Below are 18901 nucleotides of genomic sequence, written 5' to 3' on the forward strand. Positions count from 1 at the left end.
TAAGTTATTGCAGAATTATATTCCCTCATTTCAAGTGCACCATTTAACTACTGCATGGACTGTCATGACAATTTGCATGGGTGTTCCTTGGATTAAATTCATATTCAAATAAATGTTTAGAATTGGATATGTTTGTAACTTTTCTGCACGGCTGATATTAATATAAAGTTTTTTTTATATGTATTGCAGTCATTTCTTATTAACTCTTACTCTTTTGGGAATTCCCAATTAACAGCATTTTTGTTGCCAATATAATATCTGAAACTTTTATATGGTTTGTATAGTAAGGTAGTCCAGTTTGCATATTGGTTATTTGTAAACATATATTTGCAAATGCCCTGCAGAAGTAAGATTTGGAAGTTTACTTTAAACCGATATCCTACTCCATATAGAATTAAAATTAAACTTTTCTACTGTATTTAAACATGATATGTAAATGTACAAAACATGCTTTAGACTTATCTGTCAATTGTTAAAAGGTGTATGTCCCTTTGAATATACATGCATGTCAGTTCGATTATTAATTGCCTTTACTATCTGACAAATAAATTTGAAAAAACGAACACTTCAACAGCTTTCTTCGATATTCATTCACTTTCATCAAAAAACATATCAATGTCCCTACATCTTAAAGATAAGGAAAAGTTATGCCATTTAAAATATAATACAAATCGATTTTAAAAAAGCAGTTAAGAAAACATAATTTCTTCCTAAATAAATAAATATTTATGATGAAAATCCTTGCGGTTTGAAGCAGTGAGAAATGTCATTTTTTGTCAAAGAGATGTGATATTTTGTTGTATTATACCTTGTGGTTTGCAACAGCGAAACCGTCATTCCTTACTTGATATATTAGCTTTTCACTTATTACATAAATGTCCCGAAGTTTGAGCCAGTGGAAACCATTGATTATGATATAAATATGCTTTTACTTTATACATTTCCTTGAAGTTTGAGCAAGTTGAACTAATGATTTTATTTCTGATCATATCAATGTGAAATTTTGTCGAATTCTACATTGGGCTTTCCGCCATTGATCTTGAATATTCATTTATATTATTCCTTGTGGTTTGCGCCAGAACCCGTCATTTACTATCATATAGATTTGTTTTGGTTAATACATTTCCTTGAGGTTTGAGCCAGTGGATTTATTAATTTTATCTCGTATAAAAGTCAAATATTGTCAGATTCTACCTTGCGAGTGCGGCACTTGAAACTGTCATTTCTTACCAGATAGACATGGTTTGACAATACATATTTCCTTGTAGTTTGAGCCATTAAACTGACATATGACAGTGTCCAAACAGACCATAGTTTGAGCCATTAAACTGACATATGACAGTGTCCAAACAGACCAATATGTTAGTACATCACAAGCCAAGGATAGCCACAGTAAACTAACATTTTACTTTGTTCTATCTGTCGAAGATATGAGTAAATTACCGGCTGCAGGGTACTAACACATTTGTTTTTTTTTTTCGATTTGTTCATTATAGAAGTATATTAGGAATCAAGGACGGACACAGTTAAATAACATTTTATTTCGTTCGATCTGTCCAATAAGGAAATATATTACAGGCCACTGATAGCTGCAGTGAACTGACTTCAATTTCCTAGTTATGACCGGTATATAAGTGAAGAACGGACCAGGGATAGCCACAGTGAAATGACGCTTTACTTTGTTCTGTATGTCCAATATATTCTTATACAACGGGCCAAGGATAGCCACAGTGAAATAACACTTTACTTTGTTTGATTTCACCAATATATAAGCGTATGATAGGCCATGGATAGCCACAGTGAAAGGGCACTTTACTTTGTGCGATTTGTCCAATATTTAAGTATATTACAGACCAGGGATAGCCACAGTGAAATAACGCTTTACATTGTTCGATTTGTCCAATACATCATTATACAACAGACCAGCGATAGCCACAGTGAAAGGGCACTTTACTTTGTTCTATTTATCCAATATATTCTTATACAACGGGCCAAGGATAGCCACAGTGAAATAACACTTTACTTTGTTTGATTTCACCAATATATAAGCGTATGACAGGCCATGGATAGCCACAGTGAAAGGGCACTTTGTTCGATTTATCCAATATGTAAGTATGATACAGACCAGGGATAGCCACAGTGAAATGATGCTTTACATTTTTCGATTTGTCCAATATATCATTATACAACAGACCAGGGATAGCCACAGTGAAAGAGCACTTTACTTTGTTCTATTTGTCCAGTATATTCTTATACAACGGGCCAAGGATAGCCACAGTGAAATAACACTTTACTTTGTTTGATTTCACCAATATATAAGCGTATGACAGGCCATGGGTAGCCACAGTGAAAGGGCAATTTGTTCGATTTGTCCAATATTAAAGTATATTACAGACCAGGGATAGCCACAGTGAAATGACGCTTTACATTGTGCGATTTGTTCAATATATCATTATACAACAGACCAGGGATAGCCACAGTGAAAGGGCACTTTACTTTGTTCTATTTGTCCAATATATTCTTATACAACGGGCCAAGGATAGCCACAGTGAAATAACACTTTACTTTGTTTGATTTCACCAATATATAAGCGTATGACAGGCCATGGATAGCCACAGTGAAAGGGCACTTTACTTTGTTCGATTTGTCCAATATTTAAGTATATTACAGACCAGGGATAGCCACAGTGAAATGACGCTTTACATTGTTCGATTTGTCCAATATATCATTATACAACAGACCAGGGATAGCCACAGTGAAAGAGCACTTTACTTTGTTCTATTTGTCCAATATATTCTTATACAACGGGCCAAGGATAGCCACAATGAAATAACACTTTACTTTGTTGATTTCACCAATATATAAGCGTATGACAGGCCATGGATAGCAAGAGTGAAAGGGCACTTTGCTTTGTTCGATTTGTCCAATATTTAAGTATATTGCAGACCAGGGATAGCCACAGTGAAAGAGCTTACTTTTGACTTTGTTCTATTTAGCCGTCCCATTATTTTCTTTCTATACATACAACGGGCCAAGGATAGCCACAGTGAAATAACACTTTACTTTGTTTGATTTCACCAATATATAAGCGTATGACAGGCCATGGATAGCCACAGTGAAAGGGCACTTTACTTTGTTCGATTTGTCCAATATTTAAGCATATTACGGACCAGGGATAGCCACAGTGAAATGACGCTTTACATTGTTCGATTTGTCCAATACATCATTATACAACAGACCAGCGATAGCCACAGTGAAAGGGCACTTTACTTTGTTCTATTTATCCAGTATATTCTTATACAACGGGCCAAGGATAGCCACAGTGAAATAACACTTTACTTTGTTTGATTTCACCAATATATAAGCGTATGACAGGCCATGGATAGCCACAGTGACAGGGGACTTTACTTTGTTCGATTTGTCCAATATTTAAGTATATTACAGACCAGGGATAGCCACAGTGAAATGACGCTTTACATTGTTCGATTTGTCCAATATATCATTATACAACAGATCAGGGATAGCCACAGTGAAAGAGCACTTTACTTTGTTCTATTTGTCCAATATATTCTTATACAACGGGCCAAGGATAGCCACAGTGAAATAACACTTTACTTTGTTTGATTTCACCAATATATAAGCGTATGACAGGCCATGGATAGCCACAGTGAAAGGGCACTTTACTTTGTTCGATTTGTCCAATATTTAAGTAAACTACAGACCAGGGGTAGCCACAGTGAAATGACGCTTTACATTGTTCGATTTGTCCAATACATCATTATACAACAGACCAGCGATAGCCACAGTGAAAGGGCACTTTACTTTGTTCTATTTATCCAATATATTCTTATACAACGGGCCAAGGACAGCCACAGTGAAATAACACTTTACTTTGTTTGATTTCACCAATATATAAGCGTATGACAGGCCATGGATAGCCACAGTGAAAGGGCACTTTAATTTGTTCGATTTGTCCAATATTTAAGTATATTACAGACCAGGGATAGCCACAGTGAAATGACGCTTTACATTGTTCGATTTGTCCAATATATCATTATACAACAGATCAGGGATAGCCACAGTGAAAGGGCACTTTACTTTGTGCTGTGCTCGTTGTGTCCAGTAATCTATAGGCCATGAATACCCGTAGAAAAATGACATATGACTTCATTTTATATCATTAATAGAGATGCATATCACAATATTGAAGCGTATTACAGGCCATATATAGAATATAAATTTATAGGATATCATCAATATCGAAGTATTTTACAGGCCACAGATAGACATAGTAAAACGCAATATGGCTTTGTTTGATATTTTACATGCCATGGATAGAAACGGTAAACATGCCACATGAATTTTTTTTATATCATCAGTATCAAAGTGTTACAGATTGTACGGACAGATGGACAGAGAACATTGCTTTCCCTCCCCCATGACCTGTCGTAGCGAGGGATTTACTAAGCCTCATAGTTTAGTATAGTATGAAGATTTCAATTTAGTGGTACACAACCGAACCCTTTCACCGATAGCCATAATTGTATACGGTACAGGGATAGCCAAAAGGAAAGTCCAACTTTTATTGCCATAACTTCCGGTAACTATACGGAGTTAATTGAGTTTCTAGATATCTATTGGTGAAAATGAAAACGAAAGTAATATGTTTTGTATCAAAATAAAATAAAATGGACTAATCTGTTACATTGATAGAATTAACATTGACGAAATGTGTATTCACAAACTTCAATTTAATGTTGGAAGAATTAAATTTGTAGTCGTCGTAATACTATTCGTCCTCAAGAATTTCGACCCAATTATAAAATATATCCCACAGTTATGTTGTTATTTTTTGCAAAATAATTTTGTCTTAGAGGTGTTTAGATATCAAAATTAATCTATTATTTTATATGATATAATCATCTATCATTTCTTCCTTGAAATACCATCGTCTCACTGATCGTGACAGTACGTAATTTAGTGTGGACGGCATTTACTGTGTGGACCGCATTTGTTGTGTTCTGTTTTCGTGATAAACCAACGGCAAAGTAGCAGACATGAATTGTCTACAACAAACTTGTTTGGAAAAAGCACTGGACGGTCATAATTTGCTGTTGCTGGGACAGAGCGGCACAGGAAAAAGTTTTGTTGTGAAGGAGATCACCAGAAGATATGGAGAACGAGGTACAGGACTAGCTACAAAGTTAATTTTTGGTTCCAACACCCAACTTACTATCATGACGAATACACGGTCCTCGTATATTTTATTAGAAGTAAAGGTTCAAAGGTTCTGCAGTGGTGTGCGTTCACTGTATCTAGGCAAAGAATTTAGATCACATAACGCATTTATAATATCAATAATAAAGAGAAGACATACACTGATAACAGTGATGAAGCCAAGCCCTAGTAACGTCGCCAAACCCTTGTAACGTAGCCAGGCAATGTACACACCAGTGTGCGTATTTTCAGGATAGGAAAGCATTGAACATCAGACTATCCTAGTGACATAACGTCTGCGGGTAGTGATGAAACTCAGTAAAAGTGTTGTTTGCCATACCGTATGGCGGGTGTAGCTGCTCTCAGTCAAACTTCAAGAGCAGACACTTGCCCCACCCCTCCCCCGCCACTGCCAATTATGAGACAATATTTTGGCAGTGGCTTGGGGTCCGGTAACCAGACCTCTGGACAACACCTACAGGGTTGGCTAGATGTCCGGTAATCAATATGAATACTGATGGCATTTACAAAGATGAGACTAATACTATATCTTATCTTTATAACCGTGATATGATAATAAATGTTTTGCTTTCCTATTCGTCTCACAGTTTTAAATACATTTTAAGTGACAGAAAACAAGTGTAATCTATTGATAATTTGGAAGTGCTTAGCGGTACGGATCCGTACCTCCCGTACCTCTAGACAAGCCTATTAGGGATTTTCTGTGGGTACGGACCTCCTTTTTCCCCAGAGATTAAAAGATTATTTACATCATAACGTTTGTTTAACATGAAAGAACAATTAAGACTTCATCAGTATTCACCTAAAACTGACATCTAAATGGTTTAAAGATGACAGAGTTCATCCCATTATTTACATTTTCTTTGGAAACGTATGTAACCGAGGAAATCCGAATGAATACAATGTTCTGTGCCCTTTAACTTATTGTAAAATAAACTGACAACGAGCCTATCAAACCCTTTCACGAATTAATTGTACTTGAAATTCAACAGCAAAAATGTTTATTTTTTTAAAAATCTTTATGGCATGACAAGATACATGCACCTATTTATCCTAATTATATCATTATCTAACAAGATATAATCAACACGGAAGACTTTGTTTGAGCAATAGATTATATAGGAAATTTATTTTCAATGATTAATTTCAAATATGTCTTTTAGTTTGTGAATATTTTACCAGATATGACAGTAAACTTCAATTTCTTCTCTTCAATTAAATGTGAAAATATTTATTCTAACTGAACATCTTCTTGCTTCCAATTTTGTTTTAAAAGTATCACCATCGCTTATATTGAACATATAGTGAAAAACACGAAACTTTTCAATTTCTTTTACTTTAGAGGCAAATAAATTATATTTTCCAAAGCATGACAATTTATTATCACATATATAGGTATTCTTGATTTTATAAACAATACAATAATATAACTATAATTGTAATAGTGTAAAGGCTTCTTGCTTCCATTTTACTTCAAAGTGTATCAAGAAATAAAAAACTTGTGGATTTCTTAAATTTCTGGTGTAACTTAAACCGTGTTAATTTACGGAATTGCATATACCAACAACTGACGTACGATTCACTATAGTCTTTTGAAATAATAACGTTCATAAATGTCTAATTAGTCAAAAAATAGAAAAAAAAAAAATGAAAAGAACAGAATAGAACAGAGCTTTGATTTTTCACCAAGCTGTTTATGAGAACAATACGAATCAACATAATTTACATTATTTCCGACTGAAAGCTAAATATCTTTGGAATATTGAAACATTCGACGACAGGAGAAAAAAAAGCTACTTCAAAGAATAATTTTCTCATGAAATAGTGTAATTTGCAAGCTAGGCGCTCATTGAAAGTTGGGGTGGGGGGGGGGGGGGGGGGGGGGGGGGGGAAAGAGAGAGAATGCGTACATTTATTTAAACAAAAGCATGGTTTCCACGATATGCAAAGAAATGTGAAATTTACAGACGCGCAATATCGTGTCTATTCTAGAAATGAAATCCAAGCTTGTAAAAAAAAAAAGAGAAAAAAATTGGCATGCTTTCCATGAGTTTGCACGGCAGGATTATCTCTTTAGTACGACCTACATTTTTGTCACGGCTTTGTTCGTGGAAAGCATGCAAAATAGCCATCTTTACAGCTAAAGACTTTAGTTAACACGATAAATTTGATTTCATGATTGAATTGTATAGTATGTACAAACACATATCTGAATGGCATATTTGATTCATGTATATCATTGGTTATACAAGTAATACTCTATAAATAAGTAGACATGGTGAATCAGAGCTAATTGTTTAAAAAATGAATCCGAATCTCTATGATACACATACACCAGTGCTGATAAGAAAAATCAGAAACTTCATTCATAATTAAATAGATCCTTTCTTTCTTTGATTTCTATGGAAAACCTTGCATCAAGGCCAGTTAATAAAACGTGTGTGTGCGTGTTTTAGTAACATGTATATTTTATAAGTATAGGATAGACAACGAGTGCCGTTGTCTACGGTATATATACAACGAGCAAAGCGAGTTGTATATATCGCGTAGACAACGGCACGAGTTGTCTATCCGACTTAGACCACGTGACATAAAAACTGCAGTTATTGAAAACTGTCCCACGCGTTCTATAGAAATTAGGATTAACTTGTTTTTATAAGAGTGATATTATTTTTGTACCGTTAGCGCTTATTTGTCATTAGCTAGGGCATGTGAAAGAATGCAGGTTACTTTGTATAAATTCAGTTTTACTCAAATACCAGATTTACTAAAATTTGACGTTAATTAACACTTTAAGTCATTTGCAATCACAAATGCTAAACAGTTAAATATGGATTTCTCAAAAATACTCAGAATTGAACTACTGAACAATTAGTTTTTGTGAGGAGTTTGCATGTTGGCGAAACACGATGACAGATAAGTTGATTCAAGAAAATCGCCAGGTTCCGAAACTACAAAAAAAAGGCTGACAGCAAATCGGAGGTAAACATGTTGGATAAAAAAGATACTGTTGTTTGAAGTAATCTGGTATTTTAAGTATTGACTAGTGCTTACTGGTAATATACATAATCACATACAAGCTATCAGATTCTATTAGAAATCACTTTTCAACAATCGGTATAAAGTGACAAAATAATTATGGTTATATTCATTTTTGTTCTTATAAAAACAGGAACCAGTGTTGGTGTTTATTTATTTATTTTTTTAATCTATCTATCTATCTATTTATCTATCTATCTATCTATTTATTTATTTTGTTTATCAGGATATAGTTAGTTCGTAGATGCTTGTAGGACTACGAACACTTTTAACTATATCGTGCCTTTCTTGTAAGAATGATGTAGTTGTTCTACTTTCTAACAGGGCCCAGTTGTTCGAAACTTTAACGGGTTGTTAGTTTAGTTTAGTTTAGTTTATACTAATTTATTTTAGCTCTATTGTGATGAAAGCTTCAAGCTTATTGTAACCACTCTCGAGTCCGTTGCCTGGGAAAACCAGCACTGGTGCCATATGAGAAGTTATGGTCGTGACCCCAATGATGCTCGAACCCGCGACCCCTGCATTAAGCTATTAAACTAACCGCCTGTTAAATTTCTATTCAAGATACTAGTCTTAATGGGTGGGAAACACTAGTATGATGTTTTAATTTTACTGTAAAGATGATTTAGTGTTTATAATGATTAACAAGTACATTTGTTTTTCTAAGTTTTCTAAACTGTCGAAATATACTAATAAAGTTAATCGACCGTTAGCTCAATCGCCTGTTTAAGTTTCGAACAACTGGATCCGGTTGTTTGCAAATGTAAGGATCGTGCTGACATGTTTATTTTATAACAAGTGAACATAAAAAGTTACAACTGTTAGAAACGTTTCAGTGAATATGTAAATTACGTATTTACCCAGTTGGTTCTACACTGCAAATATGGAGTTTCTTGTAATTCAATTTGATTTTTATATAATTATAACTATTACTCAATTCATAGATTTGCGCGTTTCTGGGTATGTTTATGTTCGGTCTCGGTCACAAACAATCCCGCGGGCTTCTGCAGACGTTAATACACCAAAAAAAAAAACGTGTATTATCCCTACATTAATATTTAGACGTTGTCAACTTAATTTACCTCCTAGTCAATCTTATTTTTTATCCCATTGATAACTGGTGAGAATATTGCAAGGTCATTTAACTCCGGCGTTAGCCTGTATTGTTAGATGGTAAATTGACACGAAATTCACGCGTTTTTTGCCCAAGTTTCCCCCGATATATATGCAACGTTACTGTTGTATATGAAATATAGACGGGTACAAGTCTGCTTTGCGATTGGCTATTTACGGATTATCGTGGTCTAAGGTTTGTTAAATTGCTCGGGGTTTTCTTTGCAATTGCCTGTCAAATACAGTATTGCTTAGTTTATTACTTTATTTTATCATGTTTTAGAGTAAACTTCTAGGCATGAAAGTTAAACAAAAGTACCATTATATGGACAAGAACAATCAGACAAAATGGGAATACATGTATCTTCACACAAGTTTCGTTTTTCTCGAGGAAAACTATTATACATGTTTTTGTGGGAAATCTCGTTTATGAAATAATTATCGGATTTCAGTGTTTAGCGGGATTCAAAGTGTCAAAAGAAAAGAAAAGAAATTTATTTAAATGTTTTCATTTTCTGTTACATGACAACACGCACTTTGCAATATCATAAGCTAATATGTTTATTTTTGTTGTTTTTTGTGTGTGTGTGTGGGGGGGGGGGGGGGGGGCGTGTTTTATATCTTTACGAGATTTCTATATGAATCTATAAAACAACATATTAATATTAAAAACTGGCTACTTGTTGCTTTCTATGGAGTAACCTGCGAGCTTAATTTCCGTGTATTACCTAAAGCAAAAATTTAGGTCAATGCAAAATCCATGACAAAGGATATGAATGACACGACCTTAGCTAATGTAAGGGAGGCAATCCACTTCGAAGGGAATCGCTTTAACACAGTCAATAATTAAGGGAGAGAATTCTTGCAAATTCTCATTAAAAGCTGACCATGCATCCCCTTTACCTCAAGATGGTCACCAAATGTGTCGAAAACATATACTAACATAATGATAAATTAAAAAAGTTTGTCACGACGTACTTAAACATTGTTTTGTCTAACATAAGTCTTTTTGTGCCACTTCGATTCCTCGTGATTTATTTGGTGTTCTTTTTACGTTTCCAAAGAAAATACAAACAGTCTAGTGAATTTTGTGAATTTAGACCCAAATTGTAAGGGAATACTTAGAAAACATTATTTAGGCTTTCATATTCAACAAATTTGATATGTAAATAACCCTAAATCTTGACAAAAAGGAGGTCCGTATCCCTAGAAATTCCCAAACAGGCGTGTTTACAGGTACAAATCAGATTCTAGAGATACGGATCCGTATCCCTAGACACTTCCCTTTAAGGCGTTAAAATGTTTCTTTCCGGTATCTTGACCTACCCTAAGATTTTGGCCCCATCCTAAATGTTTTATGGTATTGGATTTTTTTTTTTTTCCATTTTTCAACAAAAGGTTGCAAAACTGCACTTCTTATGCTTTTAACATGGCCAGTGATGTTAGAAGTCAAGTTCCTGATGCTCTAGAAGCATAACCCCCTTATTTGTATTCATTTTTTGACACAAAAATAATTGCCGAAAAGTCTCCCTTAATAAAAAAAGTCCCAAAAAAAATTTCCGACCTACCTACCCTAATTTTTTGAGCATGTTACCGGAAACAAAGATTTTTTTAGGCCTAATTTTAATCACGAGCAAAATAAAAGCGCAAATTCGATAAATAATAAATAGCAATTTGTACGCCGTAGTCGGAAGCTTAATTTTATTTAAAGAATAAACTGAAAATTTGGGACATGAATTGTGCTCATGAGTTGTTTAATTCGATCATTTTAATGCATGAGCAAATAAATAACAGTGATGACCGGAGATTGCCGTTAAACGCCTCGAATCGAGATTGGTTATAAATTAAATATTTACAACAAAAAATCTGTAATAATGGCAACTTTATCTCTACTAATCAGAACTTTTACCAACAATAACATTTAGAATACAGTACATAATAGTAAATGTAATATTGATTACCGGACTCATAGCCACTGCATTAAAACACACACTTAGCATAGGTGACAACCATAAAATGGGTTTTGTAACAATTTCGCCATGTTTTAGAAATACATGTTTCAAGCATCACCAGTTTTAGCTCACCAGAGCATTTCGTGCACAAGGTGGGCTGTTGTGACCTTTCATTGTCCGGCGTCATCCGTCGCGTGTCGTGCGTCGTATGCCAACTTTTGCCTTCTTATAATTAACATTCTAGAGGCCAGAGTTATGACTCAATCTTAATGAAACTTGGTAAGAACATTTGTCTTGATGACCTCTAGGCCAAGTTCGAAACTGGGTCATGTGGAGACAAAAACTAGGTCAGTAGGCCAGACCAAAGGAAAATCTTGTTAACACCCTAGAGGACACATTTCATACCCTATCTTCATGAAACTTGGTTAGAATGTTAAGCTTGATGATTTTCAGAACAACATTTAATCTGGGTCATATAGGGTCAAAAACTAAAGTTGACCGGTCAATCAAAGGAAAAGCCTGTTAACACTCTAGAGACCACATTTTAAGTTTGAAACTCATGAGAATTGGTCAGAACGTTTGTCTTGATAAAATCTAGAAAAAAAAGTTTGAATATGGGTCATCTAGGGTCAAAAACTAGGCCAGCCTGTCAAAACAAAGATAAAACTATGTGTGTGCAATAGAGGCTGCATGTTTCAATGACCTGGGTCACGTGGGGTAAAAGTAGGTCACCCGGTGAATTAAAAGGAAAATTTTGTTTACACTCTGTGGGCAACATTTTTGATTCAGTGTTCATAAAACTTGGCCAGAATGTTTGGTATCATGTAGCATTGTAAGATTTCGAATCTGGGTCATGTAAATTCGAAAACTAGGTCAATTGATAAGATCAAAAGAAAAGTTTATTTACACTCTAGAGGCCACTTTTTGGTTCAATTTTCACGAAATTTTGTCAGAATATTTGTTTTTATGAAATCATGGACGTATTCTAATCTGGGTCATATTGGGGTCAAAAACTAGGTCACTAGGTCAAATAAAAGAAAATGCTTGTTTACGCTTGGTCCATTCCTGATAATATTGGTCAGAATATTTGTCTCCATGAAATTTCGTAAGGGTTAAAATTTGGTCTGTTTGGGTTAAAAAACTAGATGACTAGGTCAAATCGAAGAAAAATCTTGTTCACACTCCAGATGCCACATTTTTGCTCCAAGTTTCATGAAACTTGGTCAAACTGTTTATCTCCTTGAAAACTGGGACGAGTTTGAAACTGTTTCATGCGGTGTCAAAAACTCGACCGCTAGGTCAAACATATTTACACTGATATGGTGTGTTATTCTGGTGAGCGACCTATAGCCATCTTGGCCCTCTTGATAATGATCATGGGAACACTTCTAAACTCTTCCACGATATACTAGTATCATGTATTTCTAGACAGATCAGTGTAACAGACTAGGAACACTATGGTGGCTGATTTCTGCCAGTGTCGTTCTGTCGTTCTGGCGCTCCCGCCATAACGAAAGAACGACGTTTTCCTCTTTTGGCGTTGTTTCGTTCCCTCGTTCTGGCGCCCCCACCAAAACGATATAACGAAGAATGCAACGCGACAGAACGAAAGAACGATACTGATAAACGGCGCCGTAAAAACGTCGTCTTGGCGTTCTGTCGTTCTGGCGCCCCCGCCACAACGACGGAACAAAACAGCGCCAAATGTGAAAATATCGTTCTGGCGTCATGGCGCGTTCCGGTAGAGCATGCGCAGTGTTATCATAATTTTCATATTTTGCTTAAGCCTATTTCTACTGTTTCATAAATAGATAGATTTTTCTTGGAATCCATACAAGTTTGGAAACGGCACCTATCTTTCATATTTCACACTTTATTTCATTCATATCACCCGGTTTTGTTTGAAGCTTAAGTTGAAAATAACAGCGACTTAGCATATATATCCAGCTATAATACTCACGTTATTCAAATTTAGAAAAAATAAACATACTGATAAAAACGGTGGAAGTTTTTATCTAGTGTTAAATACATACGTTCAAATACTTAAAAATTTTAGCCATATTTTTACTCTAAACATAAGTAAATATTTTTTTTTTATTTAATGCATTCATTCTAGCTTTGATGGAAAAGAATAATATCAGAAAACATGTGGTTATATCCCCTCCCTTTGTGAACTACATGTTTAAATATGACGAAACACTGGTCATCAATTAGCAGCAAACATAATGAACCTTAAGATACAAATTTCAAAATGACATTAAATTATATACATATCATAAACATGATGAAATCGGCTAAGACCACAACAACAGCCCCTTAAATATGTCTAAAAATAGATTATTTTTTCGTCGTATGTTTCCGCCACAATCCGTGCAAATCGAAAGTTACCGAATATAAATGTACGGGTACGATATTGGGATTAGGAACAACCAAAATGGCGGTCTCCACTAAAAGGGAGTAACTCCGAGTTACTCAGCCGAAACATGACAACACTGCGCATGCTCTACCCGAACGCGCCAGAACGCCAGAACAATATTTTCACATTTGGCGTTGTTTCGTTCCGTCGTTGTGGCGGGGGCGCCAGAACGACAGAACGCCAAGACGACGTTTTAGGGCGCCGTTTATAAGTGTCGTTCTTTCGTTCTGTCGCGTTATATTCTTCGTTATATCGTTTTGGCGGGGGCGCCAGAACGAGGGAACGAAACAACGCCAAAAGAGGAAAACGTCGTTCTTTCGTTATGGCGGGGGCGCCAGAACGACAGAACGACACTGATAGAAATCAGCCACCATAGAACACTTCTTTGCAATGGATCCCCGCTTTGTATCGTGCGATTCAGGAACAGGATATCAAAATTAAAACACTTACGCATATATTAAACCGGATCGTCCTTTCTATGATAAAAGTCCAATTTGGTACCCGACTAAGATATGCACAATACAAAACAGGGATCAAATAGCAGAGAAGTGTTTCACGTATGGTTGCACCTGACCAGTACGTTACTCTTAACTCTATTTTACAGGTATATCTGTCGCCAAAACAGCCTCCACTGGCATTGCAGGCCTGCAAATAAGGGGTACTACTATTCATCTATGGTCAGGCTATGGAGATGGTAGATTTTCTAAAGAGGAGCTATATAAAAATGTAGAGAATAATGAGCAATTTTGTGTTTATAAACACAACATTCTATCAACTGACTGCCTTATAATAGATGAGGTATCAATGATTTCATGTAAACTGCTTGAATCCATAGAATTTCTGTGCAGAAAAGTAAGAAATACGGATAAATACTTCGGAGGAATTCAAATAATAGGCATAGGTGACTTTTTTCAACTCCCCCCTGTTGCAGATAAGAACATTGCGGACTCTGGAGATTTTTGTTTCTTGTCACCAATATTTCGTTTGGTCTTCCCTCACATTATGTGATTACTGAAGTCATAAGACAACACGAGGCTGATTTCATTCAAGCAGTGTTTGAAATTTCTAGAGGAGACTGCTCTGTACAGACTGAAAACCTGTTACTACGTTTAAACAGAAAATTACCGCCAGGAGATATTCCCGTTCGGCTGTCGGGCCGAAGATTCGATAGTGACGTGTTTAATGCATTGAAGCTAATTGAACTTGAAGGCGAGTTACACACATATAAAGCCACAAGTAGTGGATCTCCGGGTGAATTAGAACACATTGTGGTACCACAACTGCTCTGTCTAAAAGTCGGATGCCCTGTACTATTGGTGAAAAATATATCCGATTCTCTAGTTAATGGCATGAAGGGCATTGTACGAGAATGTCACCCAGACAGTGTTGTTGTAGATTTTACGGGCTGTTGCACTACTGGTCAGAATTTTGCAACTGTAAATAGGGAAACTTTTTCAGTTTTCAGTAGCAAGGAAAACAAAGTCATTGCAAGTAGATACCAAATACCACTAATCATTGCCTACAGTATAGCATAACATAAAGCCCAAGGTTTAACGCTAGACAGAGTTGAAGTTAATGCAACAAACATATTTGCTCCAGGTCAGTTAGGAGTTGCTATTGGGAGGGCAAAAAGCTAAAAAGGTCTAAGCGTAATTGGATTCAGTAAAACCAAATTATTCCCAGTGTCTGATGAGGTACAGCAATTTTATCGCTACACTCCCGCACAGTTTTCAAAATCAATGGAATGTTGTAAGTATGATGTCACAGTCATTAACAATTTACTCATTGATCCCAATTTCGACAGCGATACTTCTTCTCTGGAAGACTCCAGTTTCTCTGACAGTGAAATTTATGACATAGACAACTTCCTAGAAGGGGAATGTTTACAAATCCCAGTAATTCCTAATCCATCATCTGTTACTGATGTGAGCAGTTCTTTTGAAGTTCATTTGCCCTTTGATTTCAACAAGTTATCGCATATTGTAAATGAACCTACACATATATTAGAACAAGAAAATATAAATAAAACTTTGTCTAAAATGCTAAGTAATGACTTGGAATTTAAGAAATGTGTGAAAACAATTTACAATAATGTACTTGAAATTTTTGAAACAAAATGTGGTGACTTAAGTTCGAAAAAAACTAATCCGAAAATGTGGTCTCAATTTTACTCAGAGCTGTAAAATATTCCACATCTGAAAATTATAAATTAATACTAGCTAACCTTTTAGAAACACCAATCACATCTGAAGAATATTGTGCATTTGGAAAAGTGTTTGATAAAGTCTGTGATAATATATTGGAGCAAAAGACTTCACATATTACCGGGAAACAATCTGCACAGTCGGAATACTTTACAATTTTGACAGAAGCGGCCAAGGGTAAAATTCGTTACTTAGACGGAAGATGTGTAGCAAAAAGTAAATATCATCATATGAAGATAGTGAAGTCTAATTTGTATAATCCGAAAAAACAAGTAATGGTTAACAAAGCTTATTATATTGTTAGATTTCTAGACTTTATTTCAGTGAGGTCTGGCCAGCCAGTTCAAAGTAGCTATGGACAAACTTTACATGAAACTGAAAGGAAACAGAATGTTTCCCGGGGTTTAACTCATATCAGTGATTCCTGTTTTGATTTCTTTATAAAACTGAATGTAGTTAGAATGCAACATCAAACCGAGTACAGTTTGCATTTGCATGGCAGTGATGCGCTTAACGCTACAAAACAGGAAGCACTGAGTGATCAGCTCTTTAGATCTACATGGAATGCATTGTTTCAGTCATTTGAACAAAATACTGTTGAAATTGTGAAAGAAATCGATTTCTGCAGCGATATATATACCGACCTCGTTAGCAGATTTCTACGGATTGGTGACAATCAATTTCGCAAAGACTGTCTCCGCAAAATGGGCAAGACGAAGAAAGAAAGTCTGCGAAAAGGTATATCAAAGACTGTAAAAGATAAAGTTGAAGTTGATGTAGATACTCCTGGGCCTAGTAAAGTTAATACTACTAAACGAAAAAAGAAGGGGAAATCTGTCAAAGGAAAAAAGAGCAAATCAGAAAAACAGGAAACATATTGTAAGTCGTGTAACAGATTATATTCAGTGGAAGAGCCTTGGGTGCAATGTGATGGCTGTGACGGTTGGTTTGACACATACTGTCAAAATATTAATACTGAAGAATTTGAAATACTGAGTGCCACAGAGGAGACAACCTGGTATTGTAATGAATGTCAATGAAATTTTGTTGGTAATAATTTGCTTAATACACAAAAGACTATTTTGACCACGGGTTCATAAAACAATCTGTCTGTCTGCCTGCCGCCCGCCTGACCCATAAAACCTAACAAAGAAAAAATGATTTTTTTCCGGTAACATGATAAAAATTCGAGAAGATTGTTCTTTTATTTTCTTTTTATTAAGTGTGATTTTTCTGAAATTATTTTTCTATCAAAAATGAATTCAGATTAATGGTTTTGCCATTAGAGCATCCGTATTTATAGAAAACACTATTTATGTTCGAATGGTGGTTACTCGTCGGGCGTAATAATTTCACGAGGGCGCAGCCCGAGTGAAATTGTTTGTACGACGTATTACCGCCCAAGTGTATAAATAGTGTTAAAGCACGGTTCTGATATACTAGTAAATTAATACGATTTTATTGTTAAAATAGAGCTGCGCTCTTTCTTGGTTATCAACAAAAACATTGACGTCTCTGCACGTAACGTGACGTTATTCTTGCATACCAAACGGGGATTTCCGGTATTTTTACCGGTGCTGGAAAAGTCCATCTTACATCCCAGGGTGTAAGATGACTCTCGTGCTTTAAATGACGTATTACGAACTACCAATTTGTAGAACATTTATGTAGTTATTTATATTTTAATTCGAAAAAACGGGGGAAAATCCAATACCTTGACAGTTCCTCTTTTTTCTGATAGTATATTTCTCGATTCAAAACACGTTATTTTATCAAAAATTCATAATGTTACGCTGCAACTGATAAAACAAAACCTGAACTTAACATTGTTATTTGTCTTTGAAACGTCATAACGTCTTTCCTGTTTACGGACGTTGGTTTCCCGCGCTTTGTTTAAATACGCTGCTATAAGAAATAGTTCTAAAAAGAAAGCCGTTCGACTGACTTTATTTTTATTATTATATCTTGATATCGGTATGCAAGAAAAAGATTCTGTCACTGGTTACAGGTGCAGATGGGAATTTCCGGCTCTCGGGTAACTGTTTAGGCGGTAACTCGGTAGGAACCTCCTTACAGCCTAAACAGTTACCCTCGAGGCCGGAAATTCCCATCTGCACCTATAACCAGTGAAATAATCTTATATTCTAGCGTAAGAGTGTGTTAACGGAGAAGAGCATATTACAAGTTGATTTCAATATTGCAACTTTTTGTGAACAAATTAAAAAAAACAAACTCTCGAAACATTTAAGATCTGGCCAATAATATAGTGTAGGACGGGATACCGAAAACACACATTTTTTTTAGGCGTAAGTGTGACTTCGAACCAGTCTGGCTTTGAACAGCATTCAATACACATATCGGACAAGATGAAGTGTATTTCATTATCCTTAGAATAGTTCAAGAGACATAGAACAGACGGGAAATGTAGTCACGTGACCTTTGACAAACTCTTACCTTTTTTGCGCTGGATGGTCGGTTGATGAATACATGTATGTGCTGATGTCTTATTTATAAGTCTTTAAAGCAGTTCAACGTATATATGGTTTATTGGATGAAAGATCATGCAGTTGTATTTTGTTCAGGTTCTATATTGGTCAGAATGATTGGAGGGACACTTTTATTAATTTTGGCGGATTGGGGTGGGGGTGGAGGTGGGGGTGGGGGAGGCTTGGGCACAGACATATTCAGTAACCAAAACTGCTTACTGTCCTATATTATATTGGAAAGGATTAAGCTTTTTTCTTTAATATGTCAAGGGATCTACCTTTTTCAGAATTAATACAGGCATCTGAAGTTGCAACAATTATCTGTTAACATAGATGATTTATTTGAATACTACCTTTTACCATGAATGCAGTGTATAACGTAGCTACAAGACATTTAGGCATTATCCTTAACATGTAAGACTAATGATCTATGGTGGCATATTACTGCCATAC

This window comes from Mercenaria mercenaria, chromosome 13 (genome assembly GCF_021730395.1).
Source record: "Mercenaria mercenaria strain notata chromosome 13, MADL_Memer_1, whole genome shotgun sequence".
In the NCBI taxonomy this organism is placed as follows: Eukaryota; Metazoa; Mollusca; class Bivalvia; order Venerida; family Veneridae; genus Mercenaria; species Mercenaria mercenaria.